At 44.7% G+C, this 27,886-nt stretch overlaps 1 protein-coding gene across 7 annotated transcripts in view; it reads left to right on the top strand.

The window, feature by feature from the left end:
- LOC148025090 (uncharacterized) overlaps positions 1-27,886 on the top strand; it is a 157,142-nt gene that overhangs the window by 80,689 nt on the left and 48,567 nt on the right. The gene's annotated exons all lie outside the window — the stretch shown is intronic.

Here is a 27,886-nt window from a genome sequence, read left to right as displayed (position 1 = left end):
GACTGCGGTTTTGCCGGGTTGTGGGTAGGCAAGGGGGGGGAGGGGCTACGGAGTGCGCTGCCTAGGGGGCGTCGCTCACCCTCTTGCTCCCTACTGTCGGGGCTGTGTCTGAGAAGCTGGATGGGCCCCCTGCTGTCGCCCTCTCTGTCGTCTCTGGACTCGTGTGAAGCTGTTGGCGTCTAGCTGCTGTGGGCCTGTCGGTGGAGCTGCCTTGGCTCCAAAGCGCATACAATCTACTGCCTGATGCCCAAAGTCATGGCAGCGCAGGCATTGCACTGGTTGCCCAGTCACAATGACCTGGTGCCTAAAGGAGTGACCTCCTATCTCGATCTCCAGGAACTTTGGGATACACTTTTGTGTCTTTCATGGCCACTTGTACCTTTGGGACTCCTACAGCTGTCACTGCATCCGCGAAGGGGGCAGGGAAAACTGTGCCAAAGAGTTGTCCAAAGTCCTCCACTAACTGGCGGTACTCTACCGCCAATCCGAGGAAAAGTAAAGTGACTGGGTGTCTGAGAAATCTGTTGTGGAGCACAAATGAGAAGCCGCTATACCAGGGAACCATGTAGATGGTCCCCTTCGTGGAGCCATAGGGCGAGCTCTCTACTAACTCACAAACTGCATCCGCAGAGGTGAGTCGAACCATGAAGATTCCTCGGCCCATGAGGACTGCCTCCATAATCTGCGCTGTGCCAATGCGTAGCGTGGAGTGGAGCCAATCTTGTAGCTGGGCCCTCGATGGGGAGTGTCCAACGACGTGATTGAAGATCGTTGTTTCTTTCATCTCTAGCTCTGCGGCACGGTAGCTAAGTACTGTTCCTCAGAGATAATGATGTGCAAGGTGTTTGATTGGGGGGCACTCGCAGAATGCGCCAACGTCTGACTAGAGGTTTCCATTGTGCGTCCTTGCTGGGAACCTACCTATCACGCTGTTGTGCTAGGGGGGGGGGAGAAGGGAGTTGTTGCAGGGGAGAGGGAGCAAGTGGAGGTGGGGGGGTTTGATGGTGATGGGGGGGGGGGGAGGGAAAATTTATTCTCGTTTTCAAAGAGGTGGTGTTTTCTCAAGGTGGAAGAGGCGGGAGAATGCGTACGGGGGGGGGAAATGGGCGGAGGGGGAGTGGGCGGGGGGCACCGGGCGGCCAAGGGGAAACGTAGAGTGTAGGTGGACCAGGGCAGGCTGGCCGGGGGAGGGCGCAGGATGGGTGGCCACAGGGTAGTCTTGCAAGAGGGCCCGGAGGGGGGGGGGGGTTGGGAGGGGTGGAGCGCAAGAAAGCAGGCGGCCAAGGGTTGGGTTTGGTGGGAGGGGAGAGGCCTGGCGAGAAGGTGTAGGGCGGGGGGGGAGATAGTGCAGGCCTAGCGGGAGGGGAGAGTCTTGGCGAGAAGGCGTAGGGCGGGGGGAGAAGATTGGCATTGCCGGGGGGGAAGGGGGGGGGGGGGGGGGGATGGTGCAGTTGACAGTCGAGACGGGGCAGCATTGCGTCGCGATGGCGGGGAGTTTTTTTCCCCCAAATTCAATTCTGGATTTCTGAGTATTAATGTGAAGACCCGATGCCAAAGCAAAAAGATTCCGGGTCACCATTGCCCGGTTAACAACCTGATGGCTTTAAGCTTTGGCATAGTCAATTCCCAGCTGAACATTCAAAATGTCGTGCATTATATTCCGACCTTTAATAAAACGGTATTGTCGTGGATGAATGAGGTGCAGAAACACTTTCTGCAATTTGTTGGCAATAATTTTGGAGAAGATTTTATATAATGATCCCATAACAGAAATGGGTCTCCATTGTTTTAAAGAGGTCGGAGAGGGAACGTTGGGCAACAACCTGATGACAACAATCTTCCAATCTGAAGGCATCCTACCAAAGTTCCACACCTGCTGCCACAAGCGAGTTAATGGCTCCTTGAGCAGTTGCACATGGGCAGAAAACAGCTCATTAGGAAGCCCATCCCAGCCTGGACTTTTCCTTCGAGGCAAGTGAGAGCACTTCTTCCACTTCATCTTCAGAAATATCAGCCTCCATTAGATTCACCCATTGTGGTTTGACCTGATTACTAACCACGTCACAAATATATGTTCGAGCAGAGAGAACAACATCGGAAAGAATCTCTTGTGTGGACCCAACAAGGCCCTATAAAAGTCCACAGTCATTTGAATAATAGAGGCAGGATTAGTCATGATATCACCTTGCCCATCCTTTAAGTGCACAATATTTTCCCGGGCATATTTCTGATGTAGACGAGCAAAAAATTGATGAGTTTGACAATTTTTATCATGCTTTGGCCAATAGCTTGTATTTTGCATATTCCTCTTCCTAAAGAGATTGAACTCTGCCTTTCAACCATGTCTCTCTCTCTCTCTCTTTGGCGTGACGGCTATTGTGTGACGCTAGCGTGACGTGTGACGGGACGTCGCGTGATGGATGGGACGTGCATGGCGTGATGGACGTGTTTGTTGTTAGTGATGGGACCTAACGGGGCTGCTGTGAGAGTGCGCTGCGGAAGAAGGAATACGAACACGGAGGGAGAGAGAGAGAGAGAGCAGAAAATGAGGAAGAGAAATCTGCACTGACTGAAATGAATGCTGAATACAAACGGGAAGGCAGAAGGAGACTGATTAGTCCCTGCACGCAGCCCACAGCGTCAGTGAGGGCACCAGATCAGACTGATGATGATGGCAGCACCATCACGGGGGAGGAGTGTCGGAATCTGCAAGAAGACAAGTGATCAAGTGGGGAGGGGGGCTGCCTATAAATGGGCAAAAGGACAAACCCTAAAAATGCCCTAAAATGTCGCCCCACATCAGTGGACCAAAAAAGTGGCTGGGCAGCCAGTGGCTGCCCACTAAAAGAGGCCAAAAAGAAATACACATCCTAAGACAACTAGTCGAGAGTGACTAGCCTCCCCCATCATAACACATGATAGACATGTGAGAGCTCCTAATGTTCTCGTCTGACTCAGACTGAGGCTCACAGGCAGGAGACGACAAGGCATGACAAACATGATTGCTAATACCCCCTCTCAGATCCTGGATGTGACTGAAGGCCGAAGAAGAAATAGATCCTGGGGTGGCAAGAGGAATGCCAATGTCGATGAAGTCTGTCAAGGTAGACTGCCTGAAGGAGCTCCTCATGATCTTGGGAATCCCCCTCTAAAACACTAGGGGCCAGGGAATTTACAGCCGCATCACCGAGATTGTTCCCCGCTAAAAGGGATGGGGGGTACGAGGGAACCACCGGAGGAGAAGGTGGGGGATGGGAAGGAAGCTGTGGAATAGAAGGTGCACAAGCGGGAATGGGTGTAGCAATAGACTGCCTCGGAGGACCCTGCATCAAAGAAGGGGAATGGAGCCTGTAAAGCCCGCTCTCCTGCCAACCTGTAGATAAGACAGCTCCTGTAAAAGAATCCTCAATAACAACGGCATGCTCGGTGAAGATCACTCGTGTGCCAAGCCTCGTAAGGCCATAAACTGAGAGGAGGGGAAGGCCCAAATCCGGAACATGTAGGGCCTATGAAAAGGAGCTCGAAGGTCGGTCGGTAAACAAAGGCAATGTGCCAACACCACTAATAGGCACCGATAAAATGTCACCAACAGTGACATTGACTAAACCCTCTGATGGACAGAGATCCTCCGATGTAGATCCACCCTTCGCTCCTGGACGAAGGTGAGGGTACTTCTTCCAGCATTTCTCCTCGGGATGTGTCTCTTTCCCACAGTGTGGGCACTTCGGTCTATCTAAATCTGAGTCAGAGCCTGAAGAACTGTCCTTCTTCTTAGCCTTTGACTTCTTCTTCTTCTTCTGTCCTCCCGAACCTACAACAAAGGCTCTAGTGGAGTCGGATCCACTAGCACTGACCTCTCTAAGTGGCTCGTCATGCTCCAAGACACGCCGGGATAGCTCCTCCCATAGAAGCTGGGCACGGGTCCTTGAAGTAAGAAGGCTGGTGTAGAAGACATCAAACCGAGGCGATGGCAGCTGAGTCAAGAGAATCATAGCCATGTCTTTAGAAGATATCGTCCGACCGAGGGATGCAAGCTCATCCCTCATATCCTTTAATCTGTTGATGTGGTCCTTCATGGAAGGACTATCATCAATAGCGAGCATCTGCAACTTTTTTTCGAGAGATATCCGGTGGGCAAACATCTTCTGTTGATAGAGAGACGCGAGCTTTCTCCACACGTCAGCTGCAGTCTTCAACCTGTGAACATGAACAAGGACAGAATCGTGCAAACTCAGAAAGAGGAAAGATCTGGCTCTAGAATTGAGCCGATCCCATAAGGCTGCACGATCCATAGATGTCCCATCTGTGGGATCCACCTTAGGCCGGGGAATAGGAACAGAAACAAGCTCCCAAAGATCGAAGGAGTCCAAGATACACTCCACCTTGCATGACCATAGAGAAAAGTTGGAGCCATCCAACCGGTTCTCTTTGGGCAGCTGAAGAAGTATCGGTACCTGTATAGGGGGTACCAAAGGCTGCATCTTCAGCCCACTGGAAGGGGCTTGCCGAGATACATGAATAGAAGGGGGATGGGAAAGAGGAATAGACTCCGGATGACGGTCCTCGATAGAAATCACGCCTCCGTTCAGACGAGTGTCGAGACAAAAGCTCATCATCTGAGCCATCAAAGCCGGTAAACTGATGAGAAGATATTTTCGATATCTGTAAACACCAAAACACAACAAGGGAAGATTGCCGGTGCCGAAACACAAATACTAGAAGCTCCTGAGCTAGACGCCTTGCAAAGAACGCAAGGATGATGTCAAATGCAAGTGCTAATGATGCAATCACCACAAACAAACAATCTCCTGCCTCAAAACGCAAGTAGAAATGAGGTTGCCAGCTTGGAGGAGTGCCGTCAGAGGTTGAACGCAGCCACAGAAGCTGAAAACGGAGCTTGGTGGAGTGTTGCCCAGCTAGAGGAGGGCCGCCCAGGCTGAAAACGCAGATTTGGGGATGACGGCAGCAGCAAACGCAAATAGGTTGACACCAAAACAGGCCGTCTTGATCAAGGAGATGGTGCAGAAGGTGACGCCTCAGCTGTTGGAGACGTCTTGACCAGCAAACGCAAGGTTGTGGGTGTTCTCCCGCGTAGATCTTAGCTCCGTGTACTCTCCTTCGGCTCTGATACCATGTGAGAGTGCGCTGCGGAAGAAGGAATACGAACATGGAGGGAGAGAGAGAGAGAGAAAGCAGAAAATAAGGAAGAGAAATCTGCACTGACTGAAATGAATGCTGAATACAAACGGGAAGGCGGAAGGAGACTGATCAGTCCCTGCACGCAGCCCACAGCGTCAGTGAGGGCAGCAGATCAGGCTGATGATGATGGCAGTACCACCACGGGGGAGGAGTGTCGGAATCTGCAAGAAGACAAGTGATCAAGTGGGGAGGGGGGGCTGGCTATAAATAGGCAAAAGAACAAACCCTAAAAATGCCCTAAAATGGGCGCCCCACATCAGTGACAAAAAAAGTGACCCGGTAGCGAGTGGCTGCCCACTAAAAGAGGCCAAAAAGAAATACACATCCTAAGACAGCCAGTCGAGAATGACTAGCCTCCCCCATCATAACACATGACAGACATGTCAGAGCTCCTAATGTCCTCGTCTGACTCAGACTGAGGCTCACAGGCAGGAGATGACAAGGCATGACAAACATGACTGCTAACAGCTGCCAGGTCTGTCCTCCAAGAGGCAGCAGTCTGACAGTAGGGACGGTAGTCTGGCATGAATGCTTACGTGAAGGAGCTGCTCTGAAGGGTCACGTCTCTGCGCAGGGGGACAGCCACTGTCCTGCAGGGTGAGGTCCCTATAGATGGAGACAGATACTGTCCTGGAAGCTGCAGAGGTATTGGCAGTCGTTTAGGGGTCTCTGTAGGGTCAACGTGGGGTTGTGCAAGGTACAAATGCAAGCACACTGAGTAGATGTCTTGGACAGCAGAAGGAGACAGATACTGTCCTGGAAGCTGCAGAGGTATTGGCAGTCGTTTAGGGGTCTCTGTAGGGTCAACACGGGGCTATACAAGGTACAAATGCAACGACATTGAGTGGATGTCTTGTACTGGGAGATGGAGACTGAACTTGACACACAACCAATTGGGCTAACCACAGGAGACACTGCATCAGAAGGGCAGTACACGACCCCCACTAAGGACGAAAAGTTCTACTACAGACAAAACAGAAGGAGAGCCCGTGAAAATGCCACTCCCACAAGCGCCAAGCGATGGACAAAGATGCAAAGGCTGATTGCAACAAATAGTTTGGATGACATGAAAGCCCTTATAAGAGTTGAGATCGCAGCTCTGAGGGAGGACGGCAGGATCGAAGCTCAGCATAGAAAACAGTAGACAATGTGAGAGTGAAGCACGACACCCAATGCAATAGACTGAAAGAGTGTAAGCTGAAAGTACAATGTACAGCCCTTAAACCTTAGGGTTGTAGGGGGGGTTCACACCTGAACACGGTAAGTGCCCATAAGTGTGTGTCATAAGCACATACAAAATAATACCATAAGTCTGGGGGAAAAAACCTCTCATACCGAGAGTAAAAAGTGCCCCAGTGTGTGAGCGTAGGTGTAAGTGAGGCGTGAGTGAAATACCCAACAAACCCCCCTGGAGTAAAGAGTCATCAAGAGTACAAGGATCATCCGCCAGCAAAGGAGATCAATTTTAAAGCATGGCGAAACACTTCAAAATTTTCATGAGGAAGAGCTTTGGTGAAGATGTTTGCCACATTACTGGTGGTAGGACAATAGACAAGGCTGATATCACCTGCATGTAGCCTCTGTCTGACAAAGTGATAATGTATCTCAATGTGTTTCGTGCGTGCATGAAACACTAGGTTCCGTGCCACTGCAATGGCACTCTGACTGTCAGTGAACAAAGGAGGAGGCTCCGTAATAGATACATCCAGATCAGCTGGCAAGTGTCTAATCCATACGCATTCAACTATGTTAGTGAAAGCTGCCTTGTATTCAGCTTCACATGACGATGTGGCAACAGTGGATTGTTTCTTGCTAAGCCAAGATATGCAAGACAAGCCAAGAAAGAAACAATTGCCACTAGTGGAGTGACGTGAATCATAGTCACCAGCCCAATCAGAATCACTGTAAGCATGTAATTGCAGTGGTCCTCCCTTGGCGTAAAGCAACCCAAGAGATCTAGTACCGTGCAAGTAATGGAAGACACGCTTAACAGCTTGCCAATGTGACATGCGTGGCTGATGCATATATTTGCTAAACCCTAAACTGCAAATTGTATGTCTGGCCTAGTGTTGCATAAGTAAATAAGATATCCAACTGCTAGAGCATATGTGTGTATATCAAACAAATCGTTGTCATCATGTAATGGCAGCTTTAGTCCAGGTTCCATTGGTGTATAGACTGGCTTGCAATCCTGTAAGCCAAACTTCTCAAGAAGTTTACAAATGTATCTTGACTGTGATAACCCAATACCTCTAGCATCATGTATGAACTGAATGCCCAAGTAATAATGCAAAGACCCCAAGTCTGACATGTCAAACGTTTGCTGCAAATTTTGTTTAAATGCTGAAATTTGATCAGCACGTGTCCCTGTTAGCAAGAGATCATCAACATAAAGACAAATGATCAGCATGGATCCCCCCTCTTTACATACGTAAAGGGTAGACTCAGATGAGCTGTTTATGAACCCTTGGCTAAGCAAAAAAGCATCTATCTTTGCATAGCAAGCTCTAGGAGCTTGTTTCAAACCATACAAAGCTTTTTTCAGCTTGCAAACCAAGTGTTCCAAGGCCTCAACTGCCAAAACCAATGGGTTGCTGTATATATACTTCCTCGTGAAGTTCCTATGTAAAAATGCAGTTTTAATATCCAACTGATACATAGTCCATCCATAATGAGCAGTCAAAGCAACCATAGACCTGATGGTCGTCATGGGGGAAGTAGGAGCAAATGTCTCCTCATAGTCAATGCATTTCTTCTGTGCATAGCCTTTAACTACAAGCCTTGCCTTGTATTTGTCAATGGATCCATCTGCATTCCGTTTCAGCTTGTACACCCATTTTGTTCCAATGGCTTTCTTCCCAAATGGCAAAGACACCAAATCCCATGTTTGATTCTTAGTGATAGAATCCAATTCAGCTTTCATTGCTGCCATCCAATGCACACTCTGTTGTGCATTCTCAAAACATTCAGGCTCCTCATCATCAAGGGTGCTTGCTGCCATAACAAACTCCATGGTATGTGTAGTATCATGGCACATGCATACGAGCTTGCCTTCTAGTACGACCAGCCATGGGTGCATCCAGATGACTATCTTTCATAGTCTGTAAATACCATCTAGGCATTTGTCTTGCCTCCTGACTGTGCATAAGCGCTTGCTGAATTTCAGTTTCAGCACTTTGCTAAATATTCAGATCAGCCAATGGCTGATTTTCTGCATTTTCCAAAGGAGCAGCTGGCTGAACATTGAATTCACTTGCTGAAACTCCAGCTGAATCACCAAATGTAATGGGCAGCAGCCCTTCAAATATATGACGGGCAGCTTGATATGTGTCTAAACTAGTCAAGGACAATTCTGATTTTTCATCAAATAGTACATCTCTACTGACAAACATCTTCTTAGAAACAGGATCATAGAGTCTGTAGCCTTTGCTCTCACTTCTATATCCCACAAAAATGCATTTAACAGCCTTGTTATCCAACTTTTTTCTGATTACCTTTAGAATATGTGCATATGCAAGGCACCCAAAGGTACGAAAGTGTCCAACAGAAGGTTTTCGGCAGTTCCAAGCCTCAAAAGGTGTAATTTTCTTCAAAGCTTTGGTGGGACATATGTTCAAAACATGACAAGCACACATGACTGCTTCCATCCAAAAACTGTGAGGCAAGCTCTTTGCCTTCAATATACATCTTGCCATCTCCATGAGTGACCGATTCTTCCTCTCTGCAACCCCATTCTACTATGGAGTATAAGTAGTAGTGTATTGATGGACAATGCCCTTTTGCTTCAAAAAAGAATTCGGCATAGAGGACATGTATTCCCCCCCTCGGTCCGAATAGAGAGTCTTAATTTTACAACTAGACTGGTTTTCAACAAGTGCAATAAAAGCCAAGAATGCATCATATACTTCTGATTTTTTGACCAAAGAGTAGACCCAGCAAAATCGAGTAAAGTCATCAATAAAAATCACAAAATAGTAACATCCTCCCAATGACTTTGTTTGCATAGGCCCACATACATATGAATGTACTAACTGTAACCTAGCTGTTGCTCTAAAAGCAATATCACGGGGAAACGAAAAGCGATGCATTTTCCCCAAAATACATCCTTCGCACAAGTGTCACAACTCTATAGAAAGAGAATTTGTATCCTTTTTCATTAATTTGTCTATATAATGATTTATTAAATTTATTTCCTTTGCACTAATTAGATATAAAGAAAAGTGCATTGGAGCTGGCCATTGATGAGTGGTCACAGGTTATGGTGGACCCACGCGGTGGGTTAGAGAAAAGATAGTTCACACTTCCACCTATATGGCCCGATTGGGCGCCTGTGACTAGAACTCACGCATATCAGGGTTAGACTCGCACACAGAAAGGATTGATGCCTTGAAGTGTGGGCTAGATCCACCAGAACAGACAGTTACAATCAACAAGATGGCATGATCATGACATGCTTGTATAATGTGCATGTTTGGGCTGAAAGCTTGAAATGCAGATTTCTTTGCATAGGAAAGTCACATGAAGATTCAGATACTATTTTTGCGATGTACACGGAAAAATCTTTCATATGACACCCATATTGGGGGGGGTCCCTAAATTTTAGGAGGTCCCTAAATTTTAGGAGCCTCGAATTAGCCTAAAAATGCTAGTCCTAAAAAATAGGGATGTCATTCTAAAAATAGTAACTTCTGTACTCTGACTGTGGTTACTAAATTTAGTTGTTTCTATTCTTGACAGTATTCAACCCAAAAAGGAAGGCCATAGAGAAGAGACAAGTGTCAAGACACTTGTCACACAAGTTTCCAAGTGTCCCACCACTTGTCACATCTCATGACATCCATGTGGCTGGACACTTGTCTTGTGCTACTCCACTTTCCCCTTTTGTACTAGCTCTTCCCTCTCCTATAAATAAGAGCTCGTTTTTCTTCATTCATCATCATTTTTCTTTGCTGTAAACTCATGTACAACACCCACAGATAGCCAGAAACTGGCCCCATCCATCCCCATCATCATCCCCCACTTCTCCATTATCAAATTCCTCCATATTCCCTCTTCTATCACTGTTGTTTTACAGGACAGCAAGCCTGTAAATTCATTACAACACCTCCTCCTCGAGCTCTTTCTTCAATTTTAGCTACAAGAAGCAAGCCCTATCCATGTACTGTTGATCAACGATAGAGAAAGGCTGAATTTCCCTTTTTCTTCTCTCATATTGTAAAGAAATCAGTTCTTATCATTGCATAATAGATAATGCATGTGTGTTTGTACATCTTTGCATGATCTTGTGAGAGTGAGAATTACTTCTTCTCACTCTCAGGTTGATTGTAACTGAGCTCTTCCCTAAGGGACTTGGGTTGAGCAGAAATGCATTCCTTCGGGGGGGGTTGCCCATCTTCAACCCTCAATCTTGTCTCCATTACTTTTACATTTTCATGGTTGTAATTTTGTGAGTAATTTTCATTTTCAGCTTTAAGTGTTCATTCTCTTTTATATTAAATCTCGAAAACAAGCGAATATCATAACTGTTAAGCATACTACGTTGTTCGGGGCGTTTACAGTGGTATCAGAGCTTTGGCTCAGTCCTCACCCCAACACTGGTAGTGCTTACAATTATAAGTTTGTTTGTTTTCAGTCCTTGCATTGAGTGCTTGAGCATATTTTTTTTTTCTTAAGAGTCTCAATGGATCAGTCGAGTGCTATCCTTCAAGCCGTTCAAAGTCTTAGAGAGGAGAATCAGCAAATTCGTGAGCAACTTCTCAAACTAGAAAAAGTTGAGAATCCCAAAGAATTCAATGAAAGAAGCCCATCTACTTCAAGGAGACAAAGCCATACCAATGAAAGGAGCCGATCAAGAAGTCCAACTACTTCTAAGAGGCAGTCCCATTCTACTTCAAGACAAAGAAAGAGATCGTGTCGAAGCTCATCCTCTTCTTCAAAGTCATCTGGCACCTATTCTGATGGATCCTCTTCTAGTAATGAAGAGTCTCACCCTTCTCGTGGAAGAGCTCATCATCGTCAAAGGCGTCGACATTCTTCACCCTCGTCTCCATCTTCATCCCCATCAAGCACTTCATCATCTTCAATCTCAAGATCCGGGCATGGACGAAGGCATAAGAAGAAGAAGAAGACTAAGTCACTATCTCAACTTGAAAAGAAGATCAAGTTCAGTATGTATGATGGTTCCCGAAATCCTGATCTTCTTCTGAAAATTATTCATCAATTTCAAATTTTGTATGGTCGTGACAAGTATAAAGAAAAAGACAAGATTAAGTTTGCAGCTTTACATTTAACCGACTTAGCCCATACTTGGTGGACGAGGTTGGAATATGATCATGCTGCCCCAAAATCATGGCGGTCCTTTGTTCGCCTGATACAAAGCCAATTTCTTCCTGTTCATTTCAAAAGAGATGTAAAAATGGAATGGGATCGGCTTTGGCAAAAGAAAAATGAGTCACTTGGTGACTATGCCAAGAGATTTTGGGAGCTACTTTTGAAGGTTCAACATTTCAAGAAGATCAGCAGTTCAGAAAAGCTTAGGAAGTTTCAAGGAGGTTTGCATTTTAAACTTCGTACTGCTCTTAATCATTGTCATTGTTCTAGTCTCAGGGAACTCATTGACCATGCTGAGACATGGGAAATGGAGCACAATGGCAACAAATCATTCCAAAAGAATGATAAGAAGAGAGTAGCTGATGATGAGGAGTATTCAGCCCCAAATGAAGGACAAAAACAGTGGCAAAAGCAGCCATCAAATCAAAAGAAGATGAAGCCCTATGCACCTCCTAATGCTCCTCAATTTCGCTCCAATCTATACCCACAAGCAAAGCAACTTTCCGAAGAAGAAAAGCAACGCTTCATGAAAGAAGGGAAGTGCTTTAAATGTGGACAAACAGGCCACATAGCGAAGCAATGTCCAAACACGGGACAAAGCAAGGTTTCTGACAACAAGCCTAAGTCGCCAGTGAAAATCAATGCTATTAGTGATCTAGTTGCAAACACAACCTACACTCCAGAGACGCGCAAATTATTAAAAGCTTGGGGACAGTTGCAAGGTAAGCAAGCACTATTCTTGATAGATCTTGGGGCAAATGAAAATATTATTTCCTTGCAATTAGCTAAAGAGCTTGGATTAAAGAATGAAGAGATGGACACTCCGGTAGAAGTTCGCCAAGCTTTGAATGCTGATGAAGGTGACACAGTGAAGACTGTGATACCCTACATTGGCAAGCTCAAGTTTCAAATTCAAGGCTACAGTGATGAAGATACCTTCTGTATTGGAGACCTTGATGGTTGCGATGTGATTCTTGGCATGCCCTGGAATCATAGAGTAGATTCAACCATCTTCTCTCAGAAAAAGAAGGTAGAACTCACCAACAAAGGCAAGAAGTACGAGATCCAAGCTGGAGTTTCTGGAGACACCATACCTATGGTAAGCCATATGCAAGTCTCTAGAGCAATTAAGGATTGTGTTCAATGTTGTTTGCTTTATGTCACTGATGTAAAAGATAATATGAATGCTGAAAACCAAGAGCAACTTCAGCTCTTGGAAAAGTATAAAGATTGTTTTTTGGAAGATCTTCCTTATCAGCTTCCCCCAGAAAGGCCAGAAGACCATCATATTGATATTATTCCGGGCAGTTCTCCTCCTAATATCGCACCATACCATGTGAGCCGTCCTCAACAAGAAGAAATTAGAAAGCAAGTCGAAGACCTACTCAATCGTGGGCTAATTAGGCCAAGTAGCTCACCATTTTGTTCACCGGTTCTTCTTGTTCAAAAGAAAGATGGCACATTCAGGATGTGCATTGATTATCGAGCCCTCAACAAAATCACTGTGAAGAATCGGTTTCCTATTCCCAGAATTGACGACATTTTGGATCGTCTAGGAGGCTCAAAGGTTTTCAGCCGCATTGATCTAAAGAGTGGTTATCATCAAATTAGGGTAATACCACAAGATGTACACAAAACTGCTTTCCGCACTTCATACGGTCTTTATGAATTCTTGGTGGTTCCTTTCGGATTAACCAATGCACCAGCCACCTTTAATCGAATGATGGAGCGCATCTTTAGAGAGCATCGACAATATGTCGGTACTTTCTTTGATGATATTCTTGTCTTTAGCAAGAATGAAGAAGAGCATCGTCAACACTTGGAAATTGTTCTACAATTACTACAACAAAATCAACTCTTGGTAAATGGTAAAAAGAGTGAATTTTTCATGCATAAAATAAATTACCTTGGGCATGTCATCTCTTCTGAAGGGATTCAGATGGATCCTGAAAATATCAGGATAATCCAAGAATGGCCTCATCTTCATGATGTACAGAGGTGCGATCATTTCTTGGCTTATGTTCTTATTGCCGCCGCTTCATCAAGCATTTTGCACATATGGCTTATCCACTTCATGACCTTACAAAGAAGAAGATCTCTTTCCAATGGAAGGAAAAAGAGAAGGCAGCCTTCACAAGGCTGAAAACAGCTCTTACTTCTGGACCTGTTCTTATCATTCCAGATCTGGTAAAACCATTTGTGATGGAAGCAGATGCTTGCGGTGATTGTATTGGTGCAGTGCTAAATCAAGAAGGCCATGCCGTAGCCTTTGAAAGCCGCCATCTAAATGATGTGGAGAAAAGCAAGGAGGTTCTCATCCAGATTATTCCATCAAAGACGGTTACCTTCTCATGAACAATCGCCTTTGTGTCACTCTTCCTGTTCGACAAAAGGTGCTTAAAGAAAGTCATGAACCCCCTTATGCAGGGCATAGAGGGAGGGCAGCCACTCTAAGTGCAATTGAGCGCTACTTTTATTGGCCAACATTACGAAGAGATACACATAACTTCATTGAGGCTTGTCTGGTATGCCAAAAATCCAAATATGATAGGCAGAAGATTCCAGGATTGTTGCAACCTCTTCCAGTGCCCAAAGATCCATGGGAATCTATCACAATGGATTTCATCTCAGGTATTCCAAGAACACCTCAAGGTCATGATATGATTTGGGTCATAATTGATAGATTCAGCAAACAATCACATTTTATTCCATGTCATAAAACATTGAAATCCGCACAAGCTGCAAGACTTTTCATTCAACATATCTTCAGATTACATGGTATGCCTTCTGAGATCATTTTAGATAGAGACTCCAAATTCACAAGTAACTTTTGGCGTGCTTTATTTGAGAATTTGGGAACCACTTTAAAGTTCTCCTCAGCTTTTCATCCTCAAACTGACGGCCAAACAGAGGTGATGAATCTCACTCTTTTGGATATGTTGAAAGCGTATGTTAGTGAACATAAGTCACAATGGGAGAAATATCTTCCATTATTGGAGTTTGCTTACAACAATACAGTGCACTCATCCACAAGGAAACCTCCAAATGAAATAGTACATGGTAAAGTGATTCCTCCTCCAATTATTCGCACTAAAGATAAGATTTTTGCTGCTGATGAGTTTGCTTCAGATTTAAAAACAACAATGGATCAAGTTCGAGCCACTATCAAAGTTGCGCAAGAGCGACAAAAGAAGCAAGCAGATAAACGAAGAAGACCTTTGGCTTTTGAAAAAGGTCAATATGTCTTGCTAAAGTTTGATAAAAGCAAGCTCAAACAAGGTTCTGGTCAAAATTCATCTTTTCCAAAGCTCTCTAGTAGATACTTTGGACCCTTCAAAGTGATTGAGAAAATAAATGAAGTTTCTTATCGACTTGAGCTTCCTACTCATTGGAAAATACACAATGCTTTTCATGTAAGTTTGCTAAAACCTTACATAGGACCAGAACCAAAGGAACCCATTACTGAAGATCCCCCAGAAGTTAAAGAAACAGAGCAACTCTTGGAACCTGAAAAGATTTTGTTTCTCAAGGATCGAACCACGAGAAGTGGCCTTGTGACACGAAAATTCTTACTAAAATTCAAGAATCTATCCACAACAGATGCACAGTGGGTAGATGAAAAATTCATGAAGGATTACCCAAATATTCTACAGCAATATCAAGAAGCTTTTCAGCTGAGGACAGCTGAATAAAAGCCAGAGGGCTGTCACAACTCTATAGAAACAGAATTTGTATCCTTTTTCATTAATTTGTCTATATAATGATTTATTAAATTTATTTCCTTTGCACTAATTAGATATAAAGAAAAGTGCATTGGAGCTGGCCATTGATGAGTGGTCACAGGTTATGGTGGACCCACGCGGTGGGTTAGAGAAAAGATAGTTCACACTTCCACCTATATGGCCCGATTGTGCGCCTGTGACTAGAACTCACGCATATTAGGGTTAGACTCTCACACAGAAAGGATTGATGCCTTGAAGTGTAGGCTAGATCCACCAGAACAGACAGTTACAATCAACAAGATGGCATGATCATGACATGCTTGTATAATGTGCATGTTTGGGCTGAAAGCTTGAAATGCACATTTCTTTGCATAGGAAAGTCACATGAAGATTCAGATACTATTTTTGCGATGTACACGGAAAAATCTTTCATATGATACCCATATTGGGGGGGGGGGGTGTCCCTAAATTTTAGGAGGTCCCTAAATTTTAGGAGCCTCGAATTAGCCTACAAATGCTAGTCCTAAAAAATAGGGATGTCACTCTAAAAATAGTAACCTCTGTACTCTGACTGTGGTTACTAAATTTAGTTGTTTCTATTCTTGACAGTATTCAACCCAAAAAGGAAGGCCATAGAGAAGAGACAAGTGTCAAGACACTTGTCACACAAGTTTCCAAGTGTCCCACCACTTGTCACATCTCATGACATCCATGTGGCTGGACACTTGTCTTGTGCTACTCCACTTTCCCCTTTTGTACTAGCTCTCCCCTCTCCTATAAATAAGAGCTCGTTTTTCTTCATTCATCATCATTTTTCTTTGCTGTAAACTGATGTACAGCACCCACAGATAGCCAGAAACTGGCCCCATCCATCCCCATCATCATCCCCCACTTCTCCATTATCAAATTCCTCCATATTCCCTCTTCTATCACTGTTGTTTTACAGGACAGCAAGCCTGTAAATTCATTACAACACCTCCTCCTCGAGCTCTTTCTTCAATTTTAGCTACAAGAAGTAAGCCCTATCCATGTACTGCTGATCAACGATGGAGAAAGGCTGAATTTCCCTTTTTCTTCTCTCATACTGTAAAGAAATCAGTTCTTATCATTGCATAATAGATAATGCATGTGTGTTTGTACATCTTTGCATGATCTTGTGAGAGTGAGAATTACTTCTTCTCACTCTCAGGTTGATTGTAACTGAGCTCTTCCCTAAGGGACTTGGATTGAGCAGAAATGCATTCCTTCGGGGGGGGTTGCCCATCTTCAACCCTCAATCTTGTCTCCATTACTTTTACATTTTCATGGTTGTAATTTTGTGAGTAATTTTCATTTTCAGCTTTAAGTGTTCATTCTCTTTTATATTAAATCTCGAAAACAAGCGAATATCATAATTGTTAAGCATACTACGTTGTTCGGGGCGTTTACAACAAGTGCTCAGGAGGTCTCTCCAGTAGAGGTAATCTATCTAGCATTTGCGTATGCTGTAAGAGCATCAAGTTGCCAAAGTTCACATGCCCCATCCTAGCATGCCATAACTCTGTCTGTATTATAGTAGGAGTAAGAGTGGATGCCAAATACGCTGACTGATCAACTGAAAGAGCATCCAACTCGTATAACCCATGACATAAAGTGCCTGTCAAGACCAAAGTCATGTGTTCTTTGTCTCTCACCATGCATTTATCATCATCAAATGTGACTTGCAATTTACAATGTGCCAAAGAAGAAATAGAGAGCAAATTCTTCTTTATGCCTGGCATGAACAAAGCATCCTGTAGGCAGAGAATAGAGCCATCAATGGCTGTGAGCACAATCTCCCCAATACCTTGAATAGGGTATGATGCATTGTTGGCACATTGTACAGACTTGCTAACTGGAGCAACACTAACAGAAGCAAATAAATCTCTGCGAGATGTAATATGTCTAGAAGTACCACTGTCAAAAAACCAAGTGTCTATATCCTCCGTAGAGCTAAATGCTCGATCAGCCCAAGAGGTGTCATAACTGCATGTGTAAAAACAATAGTCCCTGTCTGCAACAAAGGAAGCGGACTCAGTAGTAGTGGAATGAGCATCAGAAACAGACATTCTTGACTCCTTGGCAATTCGCTTCTTGCACTCAGTGATTTAGTGGCTTGGCTTCTTACAGTAATGGCATTTGCCCTTTTCGGCTTTTGTGCCCCCTTGTTTTTTACTTGCCTGTGATGTGCCAGAAGTTCCAGAACTCTGTGGAGCATTCTTTACTTGACTGCCAGTGCCCTTTTGTCTAGCCATAAAAGCTTGTTCAGAGGCTATAGCATCCACACCACTATTTCTTCTTGTTTGCTCCTCCTCTAGAAGCAAACTGACTAACTGAAGAAAAGTGATTGGTTGCGCGGCAATCCTCATGGTGAGGTTTAAGGCCGTATGAAAAGCCAAGTACGAAGGAGGTAATGAGTTTAAAGTGGTAGATATCATTTGTGTATCCCAATAGTACTCATCAACATTAATGAGTTGTTCTCGCGAGTCCTAAATTTTGTTCAAGTGATCCTGAATAGAATCGCTTTCATCCATTTTCAATGTCTCTAGCTCTTTCTTTAAGAAAGAGATGCGAGTCTCATTCTTGCCTGCAAACATCTGCTCCAAAGTTAGCCAAGCTTCTCGTGAAGAAGCTATTGAATGAATGTGAGGGATGATTGACTGCTGAACTGCCAATGCAATCAATGAAAAAGCCTGTGCATCCTGTGTATCCCATGCTTTTTGAGCTGCCGTTCTTTGGAGAAGTGGCTGAAGTGGAGCAAACTGAGGTGCCTGTTGTGCAAGTCCTCTTGGAGGAGGAGTAGCTAGAGCCACAACTCCAGGTCTAGCTTCTTCTCCACTGATATAATCCCAAAGATTTTTGGCCACAAGTACATTATTCATCACGAAGGACCAAAGTGAATAGTTATTTCCATCCAATCTGTCCTCCTTGGATACATAGGTGAAGGCATCTCCTCCCTAATTTGCCATGATTATCAATTACCAAGAAAAAGAAAAAGAGCAATGTCGAAGCAGGAACAGATCAGAAATTTGAAAATTTCTAGAAATTGTAGGAAATAACTTTCTGCAATTAGTGTACAGAGGTGCACTCTGTCAAAACTATTTGTAATGCACGTAGTCCAATATGCAATTAGTGTTCAGCAACATTGTACCAGCAAAATCCCCAAAATTTCTTGCCTAAAATTTATTCAAAATAGTCTTTTTGTGACTGTAACTGTAGTGCGTATGCCAATGTCCTCAGAAAACATGAAAGCCCCAAAATTTTTGATGAATGTGCCCAAAAAATCTGCATCTGAAGTGTCCCAGGCACGTTTTTGAATACTATGCCTATTGCGTAGGAACCCCTGCTTCCAGAAATTGATGCTGGGAAAAAAAAAAAAAACGTTTATCACAAACGGGTTGACTACTGGCGCAAATTCTTCGGTAGGTGTTAGGCGGGTTCAGTCGGGTACAGGCGGCGCTTTAGACAGGCGCTTAAGTCGGATTGAGCTGGCAACGGTTGGCGGGGCGTGCGACTGATGACATGAGGATTGTCGGGCTGGACGTCGCAGGTGAGCTGGCGGCCAGGTGGGCGCAACACAAGGGCGTTGGTCTAGGCGGGCGCTAGTCTAGGCGAGCGCAAAACAAGGGGGACTGGTCCAGGCGGGCATTGGTCCAGGCGAGGTGACTAACTGACGGGTGGAGCATGTGCAGTCTGGACTGACGGGGCAGTAGGCATTTGGCTAGATGGCTCCAAGGAGCAAGTCGAGCTGCTGCAGAGGGCTCTTGTGGTCTTCCAATAAAGTGCTTTTGGTGAAGCAGTTGATGGGTAGAATTAGACTGAGCGGAGGCAGAACTTGAGTTGAGCGGAGTAGAGCCAATGCTTTGATACCAAATGTGAGGGAGAAAGGCAAGATCGAAGCTCAACACAGAAAACAATAGATAGTGTGAGAGTGAAGCACGACACCCAATGCAATAGATTGAAAGAGTGTAAGATGAAAGTACAAGGTACAACCCTTAAACCTTAGGGTTGTAGGGGGTGTTCACACCCGAACACGGTAAGTGCCCGTAAGTGTGTGTCATAAGCACATACAAAATAATACCATAAGTTTGGGGGGAAAAACCTCTCCTACCAAGAGTAAAAAGTGCCCCAGTGTCCTACTAATCACCAACACTCCTCTGGGAGCGTAGGCGTGAGTGAGGTGTGAGTGAAATACCCAACAGCAGCAATATGTATGCCAATGATTGACAAGGTATCAAGTGACATGAATGCAATGCATGAAACATGGGAAAAGGAATTAATGCTAAAATGGATGCAAACCTGAAAGCGTGCATGAGAGTGTGTGGCAACATGCAACAAAAAGTCATGAATGACATGGGTACAAAGCAAAAAGATATGTATGAAAAATTGCAGGAGACATTCAGGAAAGAACTAAGTGCTGCTGTAGAAACAAATGGGAAATCATGCTCTAATAGTTGGGACGATGCAAAATATAAAGAAATCAAGGCTCACTTGCAAATGGATATGATAGATAACTGGGACTCTTGGAAAGCAGATATGCATGCATTGAAAATTGATACAATTGCATGCATAGTGGCCAAGGACATGGAGATTGCTGAACTCAAAAGGCAATTAGAGTCATGTGAGAATGAATTAGGGACATACAAGTCAATGATGGATGCACAAACAACAATGCTAGACACACCAGAATTAAAGAAAGAGGTGGAAAGTTAAAAAAAAGACATGTACACATGGGTGAATGTGGTAGAGGGAGCTCAAAAGAAAGTAGAAAATGTTTAGCAAACAGTGAATGAAAATGCACAATGGATTGAGGTAGTCAAAAGAAACAAAGGGATGCCTAAAAAAAAAGTAGAAATGATGAATGCAACACTAGAGGAGGAAGCAAAGAGGAAACTCTGTGCATTGCGTGTACGTGTGGTGGGATGGGCTAAAAAAGGGAACCCCCAAGAGGATGCAAAAACACTTTGTGCTAAGATAAGTGCAGATGAGACACGCATAATGGAACCTTGGAGGATACGTGATCCAAATGACAAAAGAGGTCAGATCTCATGCTGAAATTTGAGGACATGGATAGAAAAAGTGCCTCTTATCAAAGAGAAAGGCTTTGAAGGGCGAAAAGATTTATCTCGATGAGGATCTCACACCCGCATAGTTGGAGCACAGAAGGGCTAGCATGCCAAAAGTGTTGGAGGCACGTAAAGAAGGCAAGTATGTTGTGTATAGAGATGGTAGAGTAGTCATAGCAGAACGGAGGCCACAATGACGGTATGAGGCCTATGAGATGCTAAAGATGTCCCTTTGGAATTGTAATGGTTCAATGAGACTTGATGTAGGTTATTTTGAGGATACTTTTCGTGGGATAGATATGGTTATGTATACAGAGACACATCAATGTATAAATTCTAGATTACTGGATGTTGTGGGAGACAAATGGGAGAGTGTCTATAGAACTCAACCCCATAGACCAAGAGGAACCAGGGGGTTAGGTGGGGTGGCAATTCTTTATCGTGAGATCCTCCAAGACATGATTCACAATAGGTTCTGGAAGCTCCAAAGCACTGCCTTTGGTCGTGTAAGGTAGCGCAGCTCGTGTGGAGAGGAGCATGCTACATTCTCCACCGTATAGCACCCAGCTTGGGATGTATCTCATGGGGAGCTTTTTGTTGGTAGGCACTCAGCCAGGGCCGTCACCTTTTGTATGAGGCCGGGATGCAGGACACGATCTTCATCATTAAGGATGGGTCTTGTGCAGTGATCGATTTGGAGTATCTACCCATCCGCTAGGTACTGGAGCTCACAGCAGACCGTTCTGAGGACAAGTGACTTTGGCAGAGCTCTAGACCTCCATCATCCACTCCCTTCGTGGCCGATGGGATCAGGAGCTCCATTTTCATTTCATGCGTACTTGGGGCGGCCAGGACTTGTTTTTCATGATGCAGGCAGGCAGCCCCAGTTGGCGATACACCCCCCCTCCATGGCTTCTTGCCCCCATCCCCCCTAGACTACCTTGAGAGACTTGTATACTTGATATATTTGTAACCTTGCATCAGCTCCAGCTAGTCTGTTGAGCATGAGCACCTCCTTGTATTCAGGTTTTTCAAAAGCAATATAATTTGCTACACTTTATTTGCAAAAAAAAAAAAGGTGGGAGACTTTAATGCTCAAATAGGAAGTGATCAGTCCCCGCCTTCTATGATACTGAACATGAATAGTTTAAGAAATTGGCATTAGATGAACTAGGACTTGTCAGGACATCTCAAGATAAGGAGGTGACAGCATATGGATCCCATTTGCTAGCTTTAGGAAGTGCTCACGAATTGGCTATATTGAATGGTCTATTAAGATGGCCGGGGGTGGATGCTTTCACTTATTGGAACAACAAAAAAGGAGCCAACGTTGTGGACTATATAATGGGCTCACCAACGTTAATCCTAGAAATTAAGCATTTTGAGATATCAATAAGACGATTGGTATAGCAGTCGACCATGTGATCCTAAAATTTACTCTAACATGTGGTCAGAGATAAGAAACATGTGAAGGTTTACATGCTGTAGCTTCATAGGCATTTCCATGTAAGATGGGCCCTACAGCAATACACAGATGTACTGCCCCTCAAAATGCATGGTACTAGAGACATGCACACACAAACACGCAAGGAATATCTTTTGTCGTTTTGTGTGGAAAAAGAAGAGAGATTATTTAGCCAAACTAGAGTCAGAGATGTATCAGCGCTTTTTGAGCAGAGATAGCAAGAAGGCATGGAGGAAATTTCATGGGAGACAACCCCCAATTCAGTTGACATCACCTATGGTATGGCATGAACATGCTAGGGCATTGTATGATGTCCCATCACAAGAGCAAATACCCTGTCCATCAAACTCTAGGCCAATACAATGTGGTTTCTTTACGGAAAAGATGGTGAGATATGCCATTTGGAGGTTGAAGAATGTGAACGCACATGTTCAAGATGCCCTTGTGGCAGAGCATTTTGCACATGCATGTTATGCATTGGCCGCTATCTTGGCGAATCTCTTCAATAGAGCCGTATGTGAGGGGTTTCCAGTAAGTCAGTGTGACCACACAATAGTGCCGATTTTTAAGAGTGGAGATCCATCGGTCGCTAACAACAACGGTACTATTATGATTGGCCATATGCTAGCAAAGATATATGCCTCTATTGTGGAGCATGAGTTGAGTTGGTGGGCTGAAACAAAGAAAATACATTCTGCAAGACAAGCTAGCTTCTGCCATGGTTACAACGCGCTAGACCATATATTCACGCTAAGGGCCTTGATTGAGGAGGGACAATCACAGAGACAAAAAATCTATTGTTGTTTTGTGGATTTTCGCAAGGCTTTTGATATTGTACCACGTGCAAGCATGCAAAGGTTGCGAGCCATTGGGGTCTCAAAGGACATGCAAGGGTGTATTTATGCATTGTATGAAACTGTAACAGGGAGAGTACGAGTGCCTGGAGGTACAACAGTCTCAGTGTCTAGCACGATTGGTGTAAAGCAAGGCTATCCGCTCTCTCCTTTCCAAACATGTACATTGATGAGATTTCTGATTACATACAGAGATGGGGTGGTATGGGAGCCAGCTTGGCTGGGGTATTGATACCAATTTTGTTATATGTAGATGATATGGTGCTTATCTCAAATTCACCCAAGGGACTACAACGACATCTAGATGCATTGCATGTGTTCTATGAAGATAAAGGTCTCAAGGTTAATCTTGGAAAGACTAAAATTATGGTCTTTAACACCTCGGCAGCTTGGGTGACATGTTCAGAGCATCACTTTATGTATGACGGTCAGTCTGTGAAAATGGTTAGACAAGATGTATACCTTGGGGTCACTTTCAAAGGGCCGCAGTTTTCATGGAAGGAAATTTCAGAGGCTAGGCTTGCACGGGCATATGCAGCTTTGGATACCCTAGAGCGGTAGTGTGCACACATACAGTTTCAAGAGCCTTGTACCAAATTGTGGCTTTTTGACACTTTAGTTATGCCCACACTACTCTATGGGGCAGCCATTTGGGGCCCAAGCCTTTATCATACTAGATGGATGCCACTTATGGACTGTGATGGATGGGAAGCACAACATTACGATGGTTGGGAACATATGGAAAGACCACTAGTCATGATGATAGCACGCATGATAAGGGCAAAAGCCTTGGTAGCACAGGAGATCATCTGAGCAGAATTGGGCGCTGCACCCGTGGTAGTTGAGGCATTATTCCAAGCAATTACTTTCCTCCAGAGGATATGGCAGCTCCCTGAAGATTGATACCCTAGACTAGCCCTGGAGTTTTCAAATCAGCTTGCAACAGAGGGAGATAGACAGTGTTAGTATGCACAGATGAGCACGTGGCTGAACTTACATGGCATGAGTACAGATAGACTGCCACCGTTTCATTACAGCCTTGATTGCCCAACTTTGAGTCTCAGTCGTGTAGAGCTAAATAGTGTGATCAGAGCAGATATCACTAAAATGGAGACAGGAAGGACTTGGTCCAAGCCCCCTTTCCCATTAGGCACGAAAAGGGCACAATACCAATGCCACTTCTTGCAACTCTCTCACGATGGTTTCATAGTGAGGCCGAGATACATGGATGCTCAACTCTCCCATGGACTCCGAGTTGCTATTGGTTAGATTTGCACCTGATCACATCAATTGTTGATTGAGACAGGTCGATGGGGCCATATTGCAGCCAAGGAGAGGATATGCCAGCTTTGTGGATGGGAGCCAGAAACAGAGGAGCACTACATCTGCAGATGTACTGTATACTATGATATCCGAGGCCACTATCATTGCCTCTTTAAGGAGGGCTTTGGACCACTAAGACGGGTGATGGACTATGAGGACCAAAGATGTTTGGGTCTTTTCTTATTGGAGCTCCAACGGCACAGAGTAGTATTGTTATAGGATAGGAGGTGACCCCAGCCTCATCCACCCCTCCAGAGAGTAGTTACAGACTTTTTTAGTGTAGCTGAACCCCTAGCCGCTGCCACTCCAAACACTACATCTCCTATTGATAGGCGTCATCGAGGGACATCATCAGGCAGCATCATAGTTGATAGAGCTACAGCATTACGCAAAGTACGATGCCCTAAAGTACCTACTCGGTGACATAGGCATGCCCATATGCGTCACATTCGCATCATGACTGCTCGTTACAAATGCAGATTGGCTTGTTGACTCAGTTGGAGGTAGCTTGCAGAGTCTTGGTGGATTCCATAGATTGAGGAGGAGATACTCTACACTCTTTTAATCTTTTTAAACCTAGTTTTTTCAGCTTTTTCAGATTTTTCAATTTTCCATATTTCTCATAATTCTCATCCCAATCCACCATGTAGACCTACACATTTATCTCTATCTCTTCTTCTCTGATGAGAGATGATGATACCAGTTGTATTGGTTATGGTCTCATAGGCCATTCTAGCCTTTTAGAGACGTTAATAGTTCTTATCTTATCTATCTTCTCTCTCTCTCTCTCTCTCTCTCTCTCTCATATACAACACTACTGTGTGAGATGCATTGAGGGAGCTAGACACAGAGGCCTCTCTGGATGAGTTTACAGGACAGTTGGCCGAGATAATACACACTTCAGCAGCCTACGCTTTCCCACACACTACATCGTCAGATAAACCTCCACGGGGTAATGCCCCACAGAATGGCTGGTATGATGATGAGTGCAAAGAGACACGAGCACGTTTTTAGCGAGAGGTGGCACTTAGCATATGTACAACTTCAGCAGCCTACGCTTTCCCACACACTACACCGTCAGATAAACCTCCACGAGGTAATGCCCCACAGAATGGCTGGTATGATGACGAGTGTAGAGAGACACGAGCACATTTTCAGCGAGAGGTGGCACTTAGCATATGTACACATAAGCATGCTCGAACACTCTTCAGACGATTGGTACGCAAAAAGAAGCGGGAATACTTGAGCAGACTAGAAACAGAAATGTATTCCATGTTCTTGGGACAGGACAGCAAGAGAGCATGGAAAAAGATGCATGAGAACCAGCCACCCCCACAGATTACTAGACCGGATGATTGGCATGGATATGCTTGCACACTCTATGATGTTCCTGGCCAAGAGCCTATGCCACTCCCCTCAACCTCAAGACTAGCAAATTGCAGATTTTTCACAGAAAAAAAAGTGAGGAATGCCATATGGAAACTGAAAAATGGAAAAGCCCAAGATCATGATGGTTTAGTAGCTGAACCCTTCGCGCATGCTTGTGATATCTTGGCACCAACGCTGGCTCACATCTTTAATAGGGCAGTTTGTGAGGGATTTCCAACCTGTTGGTCATACCATATTATTGTGCCGCTCTTTAAGAGTGGAGACCCCGTGCTACCTAGTAACTATCGAACTATCATGATTGGACACATGCTGGCCAAAATATATGGCTCTACCGTGGAACAAGCATTGAGTGAATGGGCCGAGATGCATGGCCTGAGATCAAAAGGCCAGGCTGGCTTCAGGAGGGGATATACAACTCTACACCATATCTTTACATTGAGGGCAATCATCGAAGAAGGCAAGGCATTCAAGAAAAAGATCTATTGCTGTTTTGTGGACATTCGCAAGGCCTTTGACACAGTGCCACATGCTAGACTCATGAGAAGAATGCAAAACATTGATGTGCCTATAGAGATACAGTGGAGTATCTATGCCTTGCATGAGATAGTGACGGGCAGAGTATGAACACCTGAGGGCATCCTAGATACAGTCAATAGCACCATTGGGGTGAAACAAGGCTGTCCACTTTCACCGACACTATTTGGGTTGTACATAGATGAAATTTCAGAATATGTGGACAGAACTGGTGGAGCCGGAGCCAGCCTAACTGGAGTGCTGATACCATTGCTGCTTTATGCTGACGATATTGTACTTATATTTGACTCACCTGAGGGACTTAAAGATATTTGGATGCATTATCAGCTTTTTGCAGAGATAGAGATCTTAAGGTGAACCTTGGGAAAACTAAAGTTATGGTATTTAACACCTCAGCTGCTTGGGTGACAAGAGCTGGGAACCAATTAACTTTTGATGGAGAGCTAGTGGAGATGGTTAGGCGGTATGTCTATTTGGGGGTCACATTGAAGGGACCACAGTTCTCTTGGAGAGAGACATCAGAGGCTTGCTTGGCAAAAGCATATGCAGCCTTAGGTGCATTGGAGAGGCAATGTGCTCACATACAATTTCATGAGCCACGCACCAAATTGTGGCTTTTTGACACCCTGGTTACACCCACACTCCTATATGGGGCAGCTATTTGGGGTCTGAGTCTCTTTCACATGAGACAGCCTTTGGGAGACCAGGATGGACCAGAGAAGGAATACTATGACGGGTGGGAGCATATGGAAAGACCATTGGTCATGATGATCTCACGTATGATACGAGCAAAGAGCTCAACCTCACATGAGATTATCAGAGCTGAGTTGGGAGCATCACCCATGATGGCTGAGGCCTTGGTCCAGGCAGTGACTTTCATACATAGACTATGGGAGCTCCCCCAAGATAGATACCCACGGCTAGCCGTGGCCTCTTCTAGACAACTAGCAGCAGATGGTGATGACAGACATTGTTGGTATGCTCAGATGAGTACATGGATGAATCTACATGGGCTGTAGATTGACAGACTACCCCCCTTTGACTATAGCCTGGATTGACCTAAGCCGATCAGAGCTAAACCATGTGATCAGAGCATACATATTGAAGTTAGATACGGAGAAGACCTGGATTCGACCCCCCTCCCCCCATGGCACGAGGATGGCACACTACCAGACCCACTTCCTTCAGGTATCTAAGGATGGTTTCATCACCCGACCCAATTACATGGACACACAGCTGCCTCATGGACTACACACAGTTATTGGTCAGATCCGCACCTCATCCCACCACCTGAGGATTGAGACAGGCAGATGGAAGGGTATACAGACAGAGGAACGCATATGCCCACTATGCGACAGAGAGCTAGAGACAGAGGAACACTACATCTGCCGATGCATTGTATATTATGATATACAAGGTAGATACCACTGTTTGTTTCGAGAGGGTTTTGGACCCCTGAGACGGATCATGCAGTTTGAGGATCAGAGATGCTTGGGATTCTTCCTCTTGGAGCTCCAGAGGCGCAAAGCAACAATTCTACGGAGTAGGAGGCCCCCACAGCTCGGCTCACATAGACAGAGAGCAGTCACTGACTTTTTCACTGATACACGACAGAGTCTGATAGATACCACTATTACTGCCACACAGCCTACAGGAGTACATCATCATTGGACCTCATCTTCTGTAGGTGTCCCTTTGGATAGAGCAGTGGCACTTAGCCGGTCTAGGCTCCCACGTCCACCCGGACGAAGGCCTAGACATCCACACCACTGACAAATTAAAGCCATCATTGAGCGCCGCAGGAGACAGATGCCGAGACGCCTCAGCCATGCAGAGATACACCTCCTTTAGAGGACAAACATATCATTGATGGAGAGTTTTCCTTTTTCTACTTTCACTTTTAGATCATTGATATGTTTCTCTTTTATAGGACACTATTTCATTTTTTCGGTCTTATAGGCAGGTTTTTCATCTTTTCTCGTTCCA

The sequence above is a fragment of the Lygodium microphyllum genome, chromosome 15 (assembly GCF_053477565.2).
Source record: "Lygodium microphyllum isolate KBCC chromosome 15, Lygodium_microphyllum_v1.1.10, whole genome shotgun sequence".
Taxonomy (NCBI): Eukaryota; Viridiplantae; Streptophyta; class Polypodiopsida; order Schizaeales; family Lygodiaceae; genus Lygodium; species Lygodium microphyllum.
Note: the sequence above shows the minus strand (reverse complement) of the source record. Positions and strands in the feature narration are given on the sequence as shown.